General features: G+C 41.8%; 1 pseudogene; it reads left to right on the forward strand.

Moving 5' to 3' along the window:
• Positions 1-15514: 15514 nt before the first annotated feature.
• On the forward strand, positions 15515-19731 carry LOC107378624 (uncharacterized; annotated as a pseudogene).
• The last annotated feature ends 647 nt before the right edge of the window (positions 19732-20378 follow it).

A 20378-nucleotide genomic window follows, 5' to 3' on the forward strand; every position in this document is an offset into this window, starting at 1 on the left:
ATTCACTATGTGTGATGTTGTTTTAATAGTTGCTTCTATTAATAACTTGGTACTTTCTAAACACTGTGCTGTTTAAAAAGAACCAAGAAAAGTTACTTAATGTTATTAGTTATCATTTACCTATTTTGACTAACTTTTCAGTTTTAATGAGGTGTTTCATATATTTACATGGACTTTGTGTTAATTTTTCAGCGGACATTAGCAGATTGTAAAACCTATCAGATGAAAATCACAATATATTTGCAACAACTGTGTAATGCAAAACTGCTGCTAATGTGAATTCATATACAATAAAGTGAAATGCTGTCATAAATATGCATATTGTTTTTAGATGGTTTTCCTTTATGATCTTGATGGAGCGCTCTCATTTGGTCTCTGTTTCTCCTGACTGAGGCTGCTCACGGGTCATTTGACCTGCTAAAGGAGACAAAATTACATTTATCTTATCAACAGAATGCTTTAAAGGTAATCTTTTGTGTGAGTGGCACTGGGATGGAGAGACAATTAGTCTGGCTGGGATTCATCCTCCAGCACCCTCAACAAGATAAAAGGCGTCTGAATGTCTGGACGAGTCACAAAGAAAACACGGATGCTTTCACACTCACAGCGACCCGAGTCTGCCCAGCCGTCTGTTCACAGACAAGAGTGACATCGAGAGCTAAAGCACATGTAATGTCCAGAAAACGTCAGTTTCGACCCTTTTATTGACCTACACGGTGACCGGTCATCTACAGAAATAATCCCACTATCTAGGTGGAGTTTCTGTTCTACCTTCTAACACCCAGAAGATTCTGCAGTGCGTGTTGACGGTCCACAAAGACAAGATTGTCAAACTGGGTCTCCAAACCAAGGCTGTCCTGTTACCTCAGACTGCTGGATTCCACACTCTGAATGAAAAGTGAATTTTTACAACTCATAAGTTAAATAATCATATGGTTGAATGAACCAGACGTTATATGAAATGTTTGAATAATCAGAGCCTAATTCAGTGACGTTGGAATGAATATTGTTCTTACAGTGATCCATTTATGTCTTATGATCAGTACAGTTTGATTTAACAGGTGAATCATTATCTACACTCATACACAATGTTCATTAGATGCAAATGAAGGTTACGGTCACCTCACATAAAGTTAAAGGTTCTTTATCCACAGAACTAGAACAGTTTGTACCTGGAAGGCGTGGTTTTCTGAGGGATGTTCGGTAGAGCTACGGACATGTCATATTCTGATTCGCAGAAATCACGAGCTCAAGATCCTTAAAACTAGAGTGACTTCCTGAGTTATTCGGTTTCGAGCGCAACTCCGAAGTGGCCGATTCAGAACCAGCCTCCTCTCTCTTTCACGCACAGTCAAACCTGTTGGCACACTGCCAGCTGACACAGCCATACGGCTCCTTAAGAAACACATCCGTGTTGGACGCAACAAACCTTCCTGCTGTTGTGACCCGGAGACGTCTCGAGACCGGACTGCACTGCGGTTAGTCTATGAACTTTGGTGCCTTGAGGTCCACCCGACTTCCTGACATTCCGGATCTGACCGGAGGTCTCCGATCAGGGTTTGTAGACACAACAGATTACGTCAGATGTTGTTTTATTAATAATCAACTCTGTAGTTTATAGAAGACAACACATTCTTTTACACGCACCTGAACAAGCAAAGAATCCTGAACTCTTCTGGTTAAACATTCAAACATCAATCAGGTTTATATGGAATTATCACATCCTAATGGTCATAGTTAAATATGCAGTCGTTACACTGTAAAGTGCAACACTACACAAACAAAAATGATGGGTCATCATGATGGGCCGCCATAGTTTTCAGTGCCACAAGAAATCAAATGGCATCGGGCCACAAACACACTGCCTGATGCATCCCTTGTCAGCCCAGATGGACGTTGCTGCAGCAACAGTCGCCATTATCAGCGCTGCCACAAAGGTGTCCCGGTCCAGGAGGAACCCCGGGCAGGTCGGGGTCCAGGAGGCTCACAGGTGGACTCATAATGGCCATTCAGTGGGCAGCAAATGGCTGATGGGAGAGGAGAATGATCAACATTAAAGAGTAAAACTGCTCACATCAGCTCCTGAATCTGCTGACACACTTTATACGCTGTGATGGAGGCAGCTGTTTAAAGTGCAGAGCAGAAAGAATGTTTTAAGACTCTTTCAACTTTTTCATGACAGTTAAAAGGAATAAAATGAGCTTCACAGAAACAGATGAACAATTAAAAAGTAAGAAAACCTGGTTTCAGTAGTTTTGTTCATTTTAGGGTAGAAAACTCTGGGCAGCGAGGCGGCTGGAAATCTTACGAAGCACAGATTTCCTTTCTCTAACTGTGACATCCTTGAGCTCCCTGCCTAAAGTTTGTTATTCAGGATTGCACTACGCTTCTGCATACTGTTTCCTATTTTTTCTGATTGCTTTCTGAGTCCCTGTCACAAACCCTCTGAATAATGCTGCCCTCACCAACTTTGACTGCACTGCTGGTGTTACTGAGGCGATGATCTGCTCTCAGTTTCCTCTACTTTTATTACTTTAGATTGCTGGATTTTTCTTCTGAAGCTCTGGAGGTTTTAGGTGTGTTGACAGAAAGCTAATTCCTTAAATTTTACCTGACAGACCTCCACAGTGAATGAATCCTAGGTCCGCTATCAGTGACCCGCCAGCTCCACCCCTCTTTTAGGATCCTTACATCTGAAATGAGGAATGTAACAAGGATTTTTGCTGTTGTAACATGTTTTAAGAAGGTGTAAATTACATTATTATAATTATTATTATTATTATTATTCATCCGTCCATCTTCTGAACCCGCTTTGTCCACGTAGGGTCGTGGGGGGTGGGGCGGGGGGGTGGGGGGACAAACAACCATGCACACACACACACACACCTAAGGACAATTTAGACAGACCAATTAACCTAACAGTCATGTTTTTGGACTGTGGGAGGAAGCCGGAGTACCCGGAGAGAACCCACACATGCACAGGGAGAACATGCAAACTCCATGCAGAAAGATCCCAGGCCGGGAAGCGAACCCAGGACCTGCTTGCTGCAAGGCAACAGCCCTAACCACTGTGCCACTGCGCAGCCATCATCATCATTATTATTATTGTTATTGTTATTATTATTATTATTATTATTATTATTATTATTATTATTATTATTATTATTATTATGCGTTCTTACTGAAATCACATTTCTGTCTGAAGACAGTCCTCTTCACCTCCTTGCTAGGTTTCATATTGAGATGACCTGACACAGACATGTGTCCCTTAACAACAAATGTTGCTGGACACATTTGAGAAGCTGTAAAAATATTAAAAATAACACTGATAGAAGTAAACTAGAGGTCAGAGGTCATGGCCACAGCAAGACATCTAACTGTATACACAAACCTTAGACTAATTGGATACATAAAACTGAAGCAAAGGCATACAGAACAGTTGAAGTAGGATTTTTGTGTAAAATTTATGAACAAATAATGCCTCATCAGTTGTAGACAGCTGCTTGAGCATCCCTACATGATTGATAGGCTAAAGGGTAGTCTTGGTAGCACCACAAAGTTAAATTCTGTCATCTTAATACAACTCTGATTTAACCCTCTCAGGCTCAAAATAAGTTTTGATAAAAGGACGAACAACTAAGTGCTTCAGGGGAACTTCTGAGTTTAAAAATGCTCATGAAACACGTTTGTGGAGTAACCAGGTAGGTAGGTTTTAACGTTGCACATCTGCAACGCTGGCCTCCAGGGGATTAAATAAATACAGCAGTGCATGAATATGGTACTTCGTTAACCTTTACACTGCCTTTGATTTTACTTTATGTGGGGCTTTTAAGAAACATTAAGAAATGATGACCCAAAGTGCTACAGAAAGCAAGAAATAAAACTGTACAAACTGTTAGTCACCCATATACAGGTGCTGGCCAGTAAATTAGAATATCATCAAAAGGTTGAAAATATTTCAGTAATTCCATTCAAAACGTGAAACTTGTACATTATATTCATGCAATGCACACAGACCAATGTATTTCCAATGTTCATTACATTTAAATTTGATATTCATAAGTGACAACTAATGAAAACTCCAAATTTGGTATCTCAAAAAATTAGAATATTCTGAAAAGGCTGAATATAGAAGACACCTGCTGCCACTCTAATCAGCTGATTTACTCAAAACACCTGCAAAGGCCTTTAAAAGGTCCCTCAGTCTTGTTTTGAAGGCACCACAATCATGGGGAAGACTTCTGACTTAACAGCTGTCCAAAAGACAATCATTGACACCTTGCACAAGGAGGGCAAGACACAAAAGGTGATTGTTAAAGAAGCTGGCTGTTCGCAGAGCTCTGTGTCCAAGCACATTAACAGACAGGCGAAGGGACGGAAAAAATGTGGTAGAAAAAAGTGTACAAGCTCTAGGGATAACCGCACCCTGCAGAGAATTGTGACGACAAACCCATTCAAAAATGTGGGGGAGATCCACAAAGAGTGGACTGCAGCTGGAGTCAGCGCTTCAAGAACCACCACGAGGAGACTCATGAAAGACATGGGATTCAGGTGTCGCATTCCGTGTGTCAAGCCACTCTTGAACATGAAACAGCGCAAGAAGCGTCTCGCCTGGGCCAAGGACAAAAAGGACTGGACTGATGCTGAGTGGTCCAAAGTTATGTTTTCTGATGAAAGCAAGTTCTGCATTTCCTTTGGAAATCAAGGACCCAGAGTCTGGAGGAAGAGCGGAGAAGCACAGAATCCACGTTGCATGAGGTCCAGTGTAAAGTTTCCACCGTCAGTGATGGTGTGGGGTGCCATGTCATCTGCCGGTGTTGGCTCACTCTGTTTCCTGAGGTCCAGGGTCAATGCAGCCGTCTACCAGGAAGTTTTAGAGCACTTCATGCTTCCTGCTGCTGACCAACTTTATGGGGATGCAGACTTCACCTTTCAACAGGACTTGGCACTTGCACACAGTGCCAAAACCACCAGCACCTGGTTCAAGGACCATGGTATCCCTGTCCTTGATTGGCCAGCAAACTCGCCTGACCTTAACCCCATAGAAAATCTATGGGGTATTGTGAAGCGGAGGATGCAATACGCTAGACCCAACAATGCAGAGGAGCTGAAGACGACTATCAGAGCAACCTGGGCTCTCATAACACCTGAGCAGTGCCACAGACTGATCGAGTCCATGCCACGCCGCATTACTGCAGTTATTGAGGCAAAAGGAGCCCCGACTAAGTATTGAGTGCTATACATGCACATTCTTTTCATGTTCATTCTTTTCAGTTGGCCAACATTAGAGAAACAAACATTTTTTCATTGGCCTTTAGAATATTCTAATTTTCTGAGATACCAGATTTGATGTTTTCATTGGTTGTCACCTATAAATATCAAAATTAAACGTAATAAACATCGGAAATACATTGGTCTGTGTGCATTGCATGAATATAATGTACAAGTTTCACGTTTTGAATGGAATTACTGAAATATTTTCAACCTTTTGATGATATTCTAATTTACTGGCCAGCACCTGTATATGAGAATCCAAAGGTGCCAAATGTATGTTATCATTTTATACTCAAAACTTGTCTGAATGTTCTTATTGTGAGGTTCCGAATGTGCCAAAAATGTGTCACGAGTTTAACTTAACCTTACTTTGTTCTTGTGTGAGTGCGGGTGGTGATGACCTTGTCATGTTAACATGCTGAAACGTATTTCAATCACTGTAATCATAACATAACATTCATTTCAAACTTCAACCATTGAGCACAGATTAATGAAACATTTCATTACATTATAATTATTATAAGTAGCAATAAACAAACGCTTATTTAATGATTACCTAGCTTATGAGTTTTAGAAGTTCATATTTAATTTAGGAAATCATTCTTTGTTTTGGCACCTGATCTGAGCTGCGAGTGTTAGGCATGAAGAATCCTGTAGGACGATAAGGATGGAACTTGAGGAGAGAACATTATTGTTGACAGTTCGTTATCATGTGTTCAGAGCTGCAGAGAGGCGCTGAGCTCCAGCTGATGGGATGAAGGCAGGCCAATTTAAAGGGAACACATGCAGTTTCGTGTCTCCTTTTTGACCAGATGTTGAATGATCAACCTGTACCTAAAAACTGACCATTGCTGGACGTTACAACTGCAAGTTATTGAGCCAAAAGCTCAATACAGTTTGCTATTGGTTGATTTGCTACACAAATTAGTGTTTATTCCATAAAACATGCATTGTGAAGCATAAAAGACAGCACAGTATAATAAAACCTGCATAAATGTGTTTGAGTTGAAGCAACTTGCAGTGTAAAAGAGCTCTGAATGGCCAGAAAAACTTCATTAATGCAGCTCTTCTTTTGCTACCTCAGAAGTCATGTGGTACATGAAACACAACTAACTTCAGCAATCACCAGACTGCACTGAGCTTCAGGAGACACTTTAAACTGCATGTAACAAGGTCATGTAACATGAACTCTCATACAGCAGACGGTGCTATTCCTCCACCCTCCCATCAGGACGGTGCCATTCTGACAGGCAGCAGAGTAAACCTCCAAATCAGACAGAGAGGCCTTTCAAGTGTCATTAGCAGAGCACAGGTCAAATATAATTGTGTGTGTGTGTGTGTGTGTGTGTGTGTGTGTGTGTGTGTGTGTGTGTGTGTGTGTGTGTTCAGCAACTAGTGGCGGAGGTGATCAGAAATTGAAATCTCAGAATCAATGGCTGGACATTTATTCTGAAATCAATAAGTTTAGTCTGTGTTTCACAATTACAAATATTTCTCTTTTTATTTGATTAAGATATGGATGACAATAACATATTCATCCATTTTTTATTTCACTACAACAGACATGCATATATGTGGAATTAGTTCAAATGCAAATCACATGCAGAAAAGTAGAGAAAGAAAGATACGTTTTGACTGAATAAATAAGTTAATGGCTCGTCCAGAACCAAGACTAGATAGCTGTTTTCTAAGAACAACTCCATTTGCAAAAACGTATCACGGGTCAGGCATCTTGTGGTCTGACTTTAGCAGAGATGATGTTAACCGGACTGGGAAACTGGGCTGCCTGTGAGTGCTTTGGGATGGGAATGATGACAGTCTGCAGACTCTGTCGTGCTTTTTTAACCTGACATGTCCTGTTTTATCATAGCGTCCCCATATCCAGCACTTTGTGACAAATATGTGCTCTGTAACTGAAGTTTTACTTTGAGCACTTTAGTTACATTTCAGTCTCCAAAAGTCTCCAGTAAGGCCACACATAGGCGTTACATTTTCCACCTGTAACTTAAAGAAGAGTAACCGTAGGGGTCTGAAAGTTTGCTAAATATAGCAATAATGTCACCAAATCATCAACAGTTGATTAGTTCTGCCTGGGTTAACAAGCCAATGGCCAGTCACAGTCCTTAGGACTACACTTGTATTAAATTCAATATTTCTTCTGGGACGTCTTTGTAGTATGAAACAGTTTGCTGTATAAAATATTAGCATGAACCAGTTTAGAGATTAGAGTTAGTTTTAATCCTGCAGTAAATCACTTTGGTCCTGGCTCTGCTTGGACTAGCTGTTAGCTTGTTAATCTGATCAAAACGAACCTTATTTACTCAAACAGAGGAGGTTTAGATGGCTGAACTCTCCTTTCAGCTGCGATAAATGATGTAAACAAAACGGAGGCTGAATGTCTTTATCTCTTACCTGACCCAAATGGCTCAGTGTTCAGTTACAACTAGGGTGGAACTTTTGTTTCAGTGTGGGGGTGGAGGGACAGCGAGCAAAAAAAGAAAACATCCAAGATGACTATCATACATTGTGTTTTCCTGAGCTTTGTGTTGTGTGTAAACGTCACGCATTATTCCCTGACACAGACACTTCCGCCTCCCTCAAACCCTCAATGTAAAGAACAGGAAGAAAAACAAGATGTTCTCCATTCAGTCAAACCTCCTTTTAGGCACAGCATCATTAGAAAGAGGAATAAATTCAAAATGCCTTCAGGTAACCGAATAAAACACCCAATCCTCTTTTTAACAAGTCGTCCTGAGACTCGCTGTTCTTGTCTTACTGAGTTCATCTTTTATGTGTTTCTTTCTCTAAAAGAGACGAAATATTTTCATTATAACGTCACTCTGTTCTTACGGAGACTTTATCAGAGTACATTAGCTAGTGGAGACACTTGTCTATACGCCAACCTCACTGGATGTCTTTTTTCTTTATTTCAGCAGATCTGTCTTTCTAAAAACAACAAATATCCACTCTATACACGGCAGCGGCGGGGCGGGGACTCCACCTATAGTGACTTGAACACTTTTGACAGTTTGTAGGAACAGTTTTTTTCTCTTGACTTTAAAGCACTCATCCATCAAAAGCATGGAAACGGGTCTCCAAATAGCTAAGGTTGAATTTGATTACCTTCTCAGTGGACACAAGACTTTCTTATATCACATAATTAGGTGAGAAAAGAGAAAATTAATCATTAAGTGGTCTTTGCTGAATAGGAGCCTAGATAGAAGACACCTGCAGACAAGCAGCAGAGTTATGTGCAACTGTTCTGCAATTACGGAATAATTAGATTGCATTAAATGTAATTATACAGTTCTGAATAAAGTTTAATTGAAGACCATTCCCTGGGTAAAAATAAAAACCTAAATGGTGTTATATTAGTTCTGTTTGACGAGCTGTACAATCATGCTGGAGCCCTCGGGATAACTGGCAGGATTTAAGTACACAATGAACCATTCAAAGATGTGTCATCAAGCGTCATTACAGGCAGAGTGACAGACAGGACCAAAGGAAGAAAACAGGTCTGCAGAATTTACAAAGTTGCAAAACAACCCTTATAATGAAATATCAAACTGATACAAAGAGGATAGTGTTGTGTTCTAATCCAAAAGCAGTCAGATTCATGGTGACGGTCACCAGATCCAGCAGAACCAGCTTTGCCTCCCTCTGCTTGCAGAGCCTGAGGTGTCGTTTAGGGTGCAGCTCTGTCCCTCAGGGCAGTAAGGCATGCTTGAACCACGTGACTAGAGCCGTAGCGTTGATCTGGTGCTCCAAGCATCCCTCAGTCCTCAGTATTGCCCCAGAACAATAAGTCAAGGTGTGTGTTACTCAATCGCTCGTTAAACGCCACTCAGACAAACAACCAGGGTGATGCAAAGCAGAGGATTCTGTGATTAGTCATTTGTAACAGGTGCAGGTAAGACATGTTTGTTTGGCACAGTTATCAGTGAGTCATGCTATCACTCATTTAGCTCAGCTGTCGCACCAAATCTGGGCCTGAGAGTTTGGCTGTTTGAAGACGCATTCTCACTAAACCAGCTACGGACCAAATTCCATGTGGAAAATTCAAACTGATATTAATGTTTTGAGGAGGAACATGTGACGTTTGTCAAATGTTTTCCATTTGAGGCGGACATTTAAATTACTGTCAGATCAGCCCTATTAAGTGACAACAATCTCTTTGTCTGCTCTCACTAGGAGTCAGAAGGCCACAAGGAATTCAAGCAGAATGAACCATTAGAGATTCATCAGGTGGCACAGGAGTTAAGTGCTTGCACCGTAATTGGAAGGTTGCAGGTTTGAGCACTGCTCAGTCTGTTGCTGTCGTTGTGTCTTTGGGCAAAACACTTAATCAGGGCCAGTCCTAGACCATTTGGCGCCCTAGGCGAGCTCAGGCAGTGGTGCATTTCAGTAGTAGGAGTATGTACACAAACTCTGACAAGATTAGAGATTGTTTGCTGAATAACATTCAGAAGTTGAACACAGTTGCTTTGTCTGAGAGCTAGCTTAGTTATGACAAAGGGATGGAGTTTGAATTGGGAGGCTGATATAAACAGGGTAGGGTGGAGGAGTAGCTCTGTTCATGGATAGATGAAAATACAAATTGTGGAAAGTATGACAACTGTTGATGAAATCTGTGAATGTATTTCAGTTGAAATTGAAATGGGTAGAACGAAGAATGTTGTTGAGCACCGAATTCAAGTACTGAAAGCTTTACAGAAGTGTTTGAAACTATGATTTCCAATGCTGAACATAAGACAGTTTTTCTATGTGGGGACTATAATATAGATTTTTAAAACCCAAGTAAAAAAAAAATATATATATATATATATTGTAGATGTAATGTACAGCAACGGCTTATATCCCAGTATAAAAAAACCAAGCCGAATTACTCCCCACTCAGCACCTTTGATGGATAATATTCTCACAAACAGCAGCAGTGAAATAGTAAGTGGATTTTTGGTAAATGACATTCCTGATCATCATCAGTATTTCTTTTCCATGATTGTAAACTTAATAATTATGACCTCAGCAAGGGGAGAGTAAGAAAGGAGGATACCTTGAATACATTTGGAAATGATTTATTCGATCAAGACTGGGGGCACATCTATGAAATGAGGGATGTTGATCCAGCTTACAGCTCATTTTTAAAAACATTTTTGACATTATATCATAAGAGTTGCCCAATTCAGCAATTAGGTAAGAAAATAAAACAACCAGACAAACCCTCTTAAACCAGGGGTCCGTTGAATGCTATCAAAGAGAAAAATTATTTGTATTGAGATTTTATTAAGCACAGAAAAGAGCCAAAAGATATGACATATAAAAATAAATTAACAGCAATCATAAGAAACTGTAAGAAAGATTATTACAGTAAACTACTGGAAAGCACCAAAACTGATCTAAAGGGCACTTGGAATACCTTAAAGTTAATAATAATAATAATAATAATAATAATAATAATAATAATAATAATAATAATAATAATAATAATAACAACAGCAGAAATCCCTATGGTCATCAAAAACAATGAATAGAGATTAAATAGCAGCAGGTTTTAATAGTTTTTTTGTAAACATTGGGCCAAATCTGGCAGAAGAAAGATGCTGTTTCCTCCCCTGCCCCGTTCTGCTCCTCCTCTCAGTTGATTAGTCTCACCTGTGCCCAATTCCCCCAATCACCCAGCCCCTGTGTGTATATAACCCTGTCTTGTCTCTCAGCGTTTGTTGGTCCATTGTCTCATGTTAGTGTGACTTCCTCTTGTGCTCCCCAGTACCTTGCTCGTTTTGTTTATAGATTTGTGGACTCTTGCTTAATAAAGGACTATTACCTTTAATATCATCGACTCTTGTCTGTGTCGTCCTGGGTTCCTGCATTTTGGGTCCTCCTACCCACACTGTGACAAAATCGGTCCACATCATTGGCTCTAACTGATTTTGTAGAGGACATAAGTATTAATGACAAGAAGTTTGCAACAGGTGTATTGGCATTTGACACTATAGATCATAATATCCTGCTGTTAAATTAGGAATGTATGGAGTCAGGGTAGTAGGGTTAAACTGGACAAAGAACTATTTACAACAGAGAAAACAGTTTGGGCAAACAGGAGAGGATAAATCAAAGCTCTTAAATATTAAATGTGGAGTACCACAAGGTTCAATATTGGACCAAAGTTATTCAATCTGGATATAAACAACATCAACGCCTCCAAAATCTTGAAATTAATCATTTTTGCAGATGACACAAATATCTTTTCTACAGGAGAAAACCTCCGACATGTGATACCAATTGTTCTGAAGAACTAGCAAACATAAAATTCTGGTTTGATCTAAACAAATTGGCATTAAATTGGAAGAAAACTAAATTAATCATATTTGGGAAATGTAGATTACCAGAAGACTTAGCAATTGAAGTACGGTGTCAAAATATGAGATTAGAAAGAGTCTATGAAAATACTTTTCTGGGAGGAATAATGTTTATGTTTATTCATTTAGCAAATGCTTTTATCCAAAGTGACTTACAATTTCTAACCTATAGGGCATGTTGTGATCTGTGGGGGAAACCGGAGTACCCGGAGGAAACCCACGCATGCATGGGGAGAACACGCAACTCCAAGCAGAAAGGCTGCAGCCAAGTTTCGGACCTGCAACCTTCGTGCTGCGAGGCAACAGTGCTAACCATTGCGCCACCATGCAGCCCATTTTTCCACTGCAGTTAAACATAAAACTAGTAGGGATGTGTATTGGTGAAATGTTGGTGATACAATACGTATCACGATACGGGGAGGACGATACAATCAGACGTTATTTGCGGTTTAGACTGAATTTACTGTAGGAAAATTCAATAAAGAGTCCAAACTGATAAAATGTTTAACATGAGGTATCTGAACCATAACAGAGGAATCTACATTTCAGTGGGGGAAACAAAGCCCATTGCACACTGCTGCCAATTAGCGGTCGGCGTTTTAATTGCACCAAAAGAAAAGAAAATACACAAATGTTTGACTTTGAATTCTTCCCAAAATTTGATACACAGCTTCTGAATATCGATATAATATCGCTGGAACAAATTCACGATGTATTGCCATATCAATATTTACTTACATCCCTAAAAACTATATTTCCTTGATAAACAGGCAAAATCTGGGGAAATGCAGAGTGTACAAAGCTTTTCTAGCTGCTAAAATCCCTCTTTCCCAATATTTATTGGAACTGTGAATGGACTTTGTACATTTGACTTGGTTCGATCCAACGTTTTAATTTCCTAGAACAAGAGAAAGATGAGTCAAAGTGCTGAAGATAGTTGCAACATGCCAACATCTTCTTTAACAGAAGAAACTTCTTCCCAGTCTCTTGCAGGCTGACCAGCAGCTCTTTGTCTGTGGTAGAACGTATTTTATCCAGATAGCAAGCACGATGAACCCAGATTTGTGGGTTCAGTCAAGAGCGCAGAGACAGTAGTGAATGAACTAGAAACACACTTTCACTGTCTCTCCCTTCTTTCGGGTCTCCACTTTGAGGAGGTGGGGGATTTTCTGGGAAATTTCTGGGGAAAATACGAGGAAGGGGGGTGCAAAAGAGGGGTGAAATACGGGACACTGGATAGGTATGCAGGTAACAGAGGAACTCTTGTGAGACAAAACCACAACAGAACATCAGGTCACATCCTCATTGCTACCTAATCTTAACCAGATGACAAGACGCTACGATAGCTACTGCTAGCTAGCATGGCTATATGCAATTAACAGAGAATATGAAAAACACAAATCTAATCAAAAGTACATAACTTTCTTCTTTCCACCTCCTGAGTGGTTTAGCTGTTTACACACCAAACCTGACCGTCTGTCCCACACGTGTCTGCTAGCAGGTTCTGATCAGAACAGGACAGGCAGCCGAGCTCAGAGTGGGATTGAAGAGAGCTGGAGGTAAGATCACTGGCTTGGTTCAGTAAATTAGTGCAATATATGTTTATTTTTTTAATATCGCAAAATGCAGATATAAATGGACAGCAGGTGAGTCGTTGGTGATGTGGGCGCAGTTTGGTGCCCCCCACAGGATGGTGTCCTAGGTGGCTGCCTAATTAACCTGTAGGGCGGACCACCACTGCACTTATCTCATCTTGCCTGCTGGTGGTGTTCGGACAGAAGAAGAAGAAAATATCATTTCTATAGCACCTCTCAAGATAAAAATCATGAGGCGCTTCACAAAAACAAAAAATGTAAAAATATAAAAAAGCATTTAGAAAATGGTTAAAAATACATTTCAAATGAGCAAAATAGAGACAATTGTGATTAAAAAATGTTAAGAAAGAGAGAGAGAGAATAGGAAAGAGGGAAATCAGTGGATCCTGCAGAAAGTGGAATAGGTGGGGAGAGCAGAATAAAGAGAGAGTGGTGAAGAAGGTCATACAAAAGCCAGCTTGAACAAGTGAGTCTTCAGCTGCTTTTTAAAGGAGACCACTGATCTCAGGCTCAGGGGGAGAGAGTTCCAGAGTCTGGGGGCCACAGCAGCAGATGATCTGTCACCTTTGACCTTTAGCCTGGTGCGTTGCACAACCAGTAGGCTTTGATCACAGGATCCCAGGGACCTGCTGGGGGTGTAGGGACTAAGAAGATCACCAATGTAAGATGGTGCTGGTCCATGTAAGGCCCTATAGACCAGAACCAGGATCTTGAAATTAACCCTGAAGTTGACTGGCAGCCAATGAAGCTGGAGGAGAAGCGGGGTGATGTGGGTGTGTGTGGGTGTGTTTGGAGGACTTGGTCAGAAGCCGAGCACAGGCGTTCTGAACCACCTGTAGACGGTTCAGGGAGGTTCTGCTCAGACTAGTGAAAAGAGAGTTACAGTAGTCTAAGCATGAGGAGATGAAGGTGTGGAGAACTGCCTCAAGTTCAGAGCGGGACAGAATGGGACTCAGCTTAGCAATGTTCCTGAGATGGAAGAAGGAAGTGCGAATAAGAGAACTGACATGAGAATCCAGGGTGAGAGCTGGGTCAAAGGTCATGCCAAGATTCCCGACGGAAGGTTTGGTGTGGGAAGCAAGCTGACCAAGAGAGTCTCTGACTTTGGGAACCAGCTTGTCTGGGGCACAGATGAGGATCTCAGTCTTATCTTCATTCAGCTGTAGAAAGCTCCCACCATCCAGGTTTTGATAGAGTCTAAGCAGGTGTGTAACAGCTGCAGCTTAGACATCTCATGGGGCTTAAAGGAGATGTACAGCTGGATGTCATCTGCATAAAGATGGTAGAAGATTCCTTTGAAGGAGCTCAGGATGTGCTGAAGAAGAACCAGATAGAGGAGGAAGAGTAGATGCCCCAGCACAGAACCTTGTGGGACACCATGGGTAAGGGAGGTGGTGGAGGACCTAAACTTGGACACGGCCACAGAAAAGGAGCACTCAGAGAGATAAGAGGAGAACCACTCCAGAGCAGATCCTGATAGGCCTACCCAGTCTCTCAGCCTCTCCAGTAGCAGGTGATGGTCAACAGTGTCAAAGGCTGCAGTCAGGTCCAGCAGGACCAGACAGAACAGTCCCCTGCATCACTGTGAGTCAGAAGGTCATTAGAGACCCTAAGAAGAGCTGTTTCAGTAGAATGAGCTCTACGAAAACCTGACTGGAAGCTATCATAGATGTTATGTTCATCAAGAGCAGCTGTGAGTTGTTTAGCCACAACCTTTTCCATGATCTTGGAGATGTTAGAGATGGGTCTGAAGCTGCTATGGAGAGAAGGGTCAAGACTCAGTTTTTTAAGAAGCGGGTGGATTACAGCATTCTTAAAGTAAGCAGGGACCTGACCAGAGACCAGAGAAGCATTAATTATAGAGAGCACGCTGGGACCGATGGACTGAAAAGCACTTTTAAACAAAGATGAGGGTAGGATGTCGAGGGGGCATGCAGAGGTCTTCATAGAGTTAACTAGTTTGGTTAACTCAGGCAAAGTAACAGGAGCAAAGCTATCTAGGATGATGGGCCTGGTTGGAGTCGGGAGAGGCGGCGATAAGGCTGAAGGAGAGATGCTAGATCTAACCTTATTGACATTGTCCACAAAGAAAGAGAGAAAGTTCTCACAGTCTGTAACAGAGTGGATGGAGGCTGTAGGAGAGGCAGGAGAGACGATGCTGCTGATGGTGTTAAACAGCACCTTGGGGTTCCCTTTGCTCTGGGACACCAGGATGGAGAAATAGGAAACCCTCGTGTCTCTGACTGCAGAGTTAAAGGATGACAAAAGATCCTTTAGGTGCAGCAGATGGACGTGGAGACGGGTTTTCTTCTTCTCCCAGTGGCGCCTATGTATGGCACACTAGCCTCTGTCAGTGTGCCCCAGGGCAACTGTGGCTACAGTGTGGCTCATCACCACCAAGGTGTGAATGTGTGTGTGAATGGGTGAATGACTGATTTTGTTGTAAAGCGCCTTGGGGGGTTCAGGACTCTAGAAGGCACTATATCAAATACAGGCCATTTACCATTAACTTGATTCTGACCTGCAACAACTCATGATGGCCTATTGGCTTGTATCTTTGTTTCTGTATCTTCTTAGAGTTCTACAACCCCCTACAACAGGTGGAGCCATGACCTCTGGCCACACTTCCTGGCTTATTTTGTGCTCATCAAGGTAGAAATTCTCATGAATTGCATGACAAACACTTCCTGAAATATAACCATGCAGATTTTGACTCACACAGGATTCAAATAAGTCAATTTGCATGTTATTTTGAGATAGTCATCATGTGAATATAGAGCACAAGTAATAACTGTTTTTTTTAATAAGTGAAAACGTTGAAACAATTTTTAGTTTTAAATAAAAATAAGGCTTTAACCATAGCTCCTGTGTTTATTCCTCATAGCTTGTTTTTATTATTATTTTTAAACACAGCAACAAGGCTCAAAGATCTGACTAGTGCACCGAGGTCAGAAACTCAATTATATGTCTTATGAATCAAATGCTTCTTTGAGCTCTGGAAACTACATAATGTAGGCTGCAACCTCTCATGTGAAGCAAAACTAAGATGCTCCAAACAGAAACACCAGAGTCTAATGGATTAAGAGGCCAGGTTGGTTCATTAGTTTGCAGATTGTATTAAAGCTGCGAAACTAACGGGAGTTTAAGAGAAATTTTGACAACTAAGCAATAAATATTGTTTTCAGAACTGAATTTTACTTTGACACAAAAATGATAGAAAACACAGCAACATGCCATTTCTGTAAAAGATCAACAAGTAACAATGTTTTATGTAGTATTACCAATATGTATGTTTTTTGTTATTTGCTTAGTGTTACTGCTGAGTTAAGTTGCTACATCCCTCAGCCACCACAAGGGGAGCTGCAGGCACAGCAACCCTCTCATGTTCTGCACTAATGGGAAAGTAATAAAATGAATAAATTCTGTGCAGGAAAAACAAGATAAAATCATTTGTGGATGAAAAATGAAATATTGCTAACAGCGTTTTTGGAATCTCTGTGTCACATCTGCATGATCTCATTTGCTCTTTCCTTGTCTTTACTAAACTAAGACATAACAAACAAACAAAAGATATCTGTTAAAAAGTTTGTATACTTAAAAAAATTAAAAGCTATTTTTCCTTTCAGCTTCAGTGTCCCTAATATTACAGCGTTCAAATGAAAAAACATGTTGCAGAAGGTTTGGGTTGTCTGTGAAGGTTCTCAGTCATCCAGGTCATTGTAGTCTAAGGAGCTTTGAAAGAAAAGCGTCTGGACTTCTTTGAGTTGCTTGAAGACGTTTCACCTCTCATCCGAGAGGCTTCTTCAGTTCTAAGGTCAAATGGTGGAGAGTCCCAGATTCAAACCCAGTGGGAGTTTCCCCCCGAAGAGGGAACAAAAGACCCCCTGATGATCTTCTACATAAACACATGAGCCAAGGTGTGAGGGGGGGGGGGGGGGGTCCTATTCATCCAGGGTTTCGGGTGACCTCATTGTGAAGCCTGGCCCCACCCTATCATGTGAATTCCTGAGGTCAGATGGCCTAGGATATGTGTGGGCGTTGAGGCATCTGGGAAGGGATCTCAAAACTGGATTATAGAAAATTTCGAAGAAAATGGGTGAAGAACTTTTCAGACCGGAACCTCACTGAACCCGAAATGAACGTATTAGCCAAAGGACTCAATTTCTCCATTGCTCCACAACAGTTGCCCATATTAGACCTCATCACAGCCACTGAAACTGCCATACGGATCAACAAATTATCTCAGACAGAAGCAGAACAGATCAGGATGAAAGTCTCAGCCACCCTGTCCAGTGCCAAACTCCCTCCGCCTAACCTCACGTTACAAGAAAAGAAGGCAGTCGCATCACTGAGCAAAGACCACACCATCACAATATTGCCAGCTGATAAGGGAAGGTGCACCGTGGTCCTAAACACAACGGATTACCACGCAAAGATCACTACTCTCATAAGTGACAACAACACCTATGAAGCCTTAAAGCGAGACCCCACAAGCAGCCACAAAAAGAAAGGTATAGCTTGCCTTCAAGGCCTTGAAAGGGACAAAACCATCAACCGCCTGACATATCACCGCCTTTATCCAGGAGATGCCATACCCTGCATCTACGGACTTCCCAAGATCCACAAGGAAGGTATCCCTCCCAGACCCATTGTCAGTAGCATAAATTCAGTCACCTACAACATCGCGAAACACCTTGCTACCATCCTTGCACCTCTGGTGGGGAACACCCCACACCACATCAAGAACTCCACCGACTTCACTGACAAGGTCCAGAAACTTACCCTGGATCCAGATGAAACCATGGTGTCCTTTGACGTAGTCTCCCTCTTCACTTGCATGCCCACTACGGAGGCAGTGGAGACTGTCAGAAAACGACTGCAAGAAGACAGCACCTTGGAGGACAGGACCAACTTCACACCCGATCAGATTTGCACACTGTTAGACCTCTGCCTCACTACTACATATTTCAAATACAACGAAGGTTTCTACAGACAAAAACATGGCTGTGCCATGGGCTCCCCCGTGTCACCTATTGTAGCCAACCTTTACATGGAGGAAGTGGAACGAAAGGCTCTTGGCTCTTTTAAATGGAAAGCACCCAGCCACTGGTACAGATATGTGGATGACACCTGGGTCAAAGTCAAAACACAAGAAGTGGAATCCTTCACTACGCACATCAACGCCATGGACAAAAACATCAAGTTCACCAGGGAAAACATAAAGGAATACTGCTTGCCTTTCCTGGACTGCGCTGTGTACTTTGAAGAAAATGGCAACCTCAACATTGAAGTGTACCGGAAGCCCACACACATGAACCTGTACCTCCTCTTCGACCACCCTCTGGAACACAAACTTGGAGTAATCAAGACCCTACACCACCGGGCAGAACATATTCTCTCTGAGCCGGAAGGGGAAAAGAAGGAACACACACATATAAAGGAATCACTTAAAACATGTGGCTATCCTAATTGGGCGTTTATAAAGTCAGCAAAGATGCACGGAAAAGAAGACCAGACACCAGCGAGGGAGGATAAGAAAGACAGACGCAACAACCTTGTCATCCCCTATGTAGCCGGTGTATCAGAGAAACTCAGGAGGGTTTTCTCCAAACACAACATACCAGTGTACTTCAGACCCAGCAACACACTCAGACAGAAACTGGTTCACCCGAAAGACAAAACTCCTAAACACAAACTAAACAATGTGGTGTATGCTGTACAGTGCAGCGAGGAACGCCCAGACCTCTACATCGGAAAAACCAAACAGCCACTTCACAAGCGCATGGCACAACATAGAAGAGCCACCTCCACGGGACAGGACTCAGCAGTTCATTTGCATCTAAAGGACGAAGGTCACTCTTTCGAGGATGCCAACGTTCACATTTTGGACAGAGAGGACAGATGGTTTTAAAGAGGAGTAAAGGACGCCATTTATGTCCACTGTGAGCAACCATCTTTGAACAGAGGCGGTGGTTTACGACACCAACTGTCTGTCTATCTATAATCCAGTTTTGAGATCCCTTCCCAGATGCCTCAACGCCCACCCATATCCTGGGCCATCTGACCTCAGGAATTCACATGATAGGGTGGGGCCAGGCTTCACAATGAGCTCACCCGAAACTCTGGATGAATAGGACCCACACCCCCCTCACACCTTGGCTCATGTGTTTATGTAGAAGATCATCAGGGGGTCTTTTGTTCCCTCTTCGGGGGAAACTCCCACTGGGTTTGAATCTGGGACTCTCCACCTTAGAACTGACGACCTTAGAACTGAAGAAGCCTCTCGGATGAGAGGTGAAACGTCTTCAAGCAACTCAAAGAAGTCCAGACGCTTTTCTTTCAAAGCTCCGAAGGTTTGGGTTGCATTCCAACCCAAAACTGAGTCACCATCAACCTGGACTCAGGAATTCCAGGAATTCCAGTTTCACAGCGAAGTTGGGTCAAGAATTGTGTCCAAGAGAATGAAGAGGATAAAAGGCAGCTCTGTTTCAGTAAATATGTAACATGATGCTTTATGCATCTTTAACTCAAGACACTTAACTCGCCCTGTCTGCTGGTGGTGGTCAGAGGGACCAGTGTTTGGCTGCCTTGCCACCAGTGTGTAAATGTGTGTGAAGCGCCTTGGGGGGTTGTAGAACCTTAGATCAATACTAGCCATTTGCTATTTTAGTAATCGCACATGAGATAGAGACATTTAAAAGCAGAAAATTGTTGCATTAATGGTTTTTGTGTAAACAACTTCTGACATCAAACTTATGAGCTGAAAATTATTTTATCTTTAGTGCATGTAGCTTTAGGTGTAAAAAGTTAGGATGAATATTTAGATTTTTTTAACCCAGAAAGTGCAGCTAAAATAAAAACAAAAAACACACAAAACAAAGTTTTTTTCACGACCAAGTTGAATGAATTTTGCAAAAAAGGAAAATAAAATATGTTAGGTTCATGTTGGGTAGTTTGGAGTTTAGCCCCTCCAGTGTGGCCTCAGTGACACTCAGATATAATGGTGGAATTTGATATTCATATTGAAATTTTATCTGAGTTAAATGCAGATACAGTCCGGCAGGAAGATTTTCTGCACAGGAAGCAGCTCTATTAATACACCATGCTTCATGTTGAGCTTCACTAAGTTACAGAGGAGCTAACAGCAGCA

The sequence above is a fragment of the Nothobranchius furzeri genome, chromosome 5, assembly GCF_043380555.1.
Source record: "Nothobranchius furzeri strain GRZ-AD chromosome 5, NfurGRZ-RIMD1, whole genome shotgun sequence".
Classification (NCBI taxonomy): Eukaryota; Metazoa; Chordata; class Actinopteri; order Cyprinodontiformes; family Nothobranchiidae; genus Nothobranchius; species Nothobranchius furzeri.